Below are 272 nucleotides of genomic sequence, written 5' to 3'. Positions count from 1 at the left end.
TGTTTGGGCTTCATGACAAGATTAAGCTTAATATTGGTGAATGATAAGAGTGCACATTAACTTAAATACGAAGCGTCAAAGTGAAAAGCAACTAGGCATATCTGCAAGAAAAGAGGCAGTAAGTAGCATCAGAGACATGTGCCATTGCCTCCCTTCTCTTGCGTCTCCCCCCTGTAGCTGTTGAGAATGAGCAAATGTAGTTTGGGTTTATCACATTAATTCAAGGTCAGTAGAACCTTAGCACAAGACCATGGTTGAGTGCTAGACAAATG

Source organism: Lygodium microphyllum, chromosome 28 (genome assembly GCF_053477565.2).
Source record: "Lygodium microphyllum isolate KBCC chromosome 28, Lygodium_microphyllum_v1.1.10, whole genome shotgun sequence".
Taxonomy (NCBI): domain Eukaryota; kingdom Viridiplantae; phylum Streptophyta; class Polypodiopsida; order Schizaeales; family Lygodiaceae; genus Lygodium; species Lygodium microphyllum.
Note: the sequence above shows the minus strand (reverse complement) of the source record.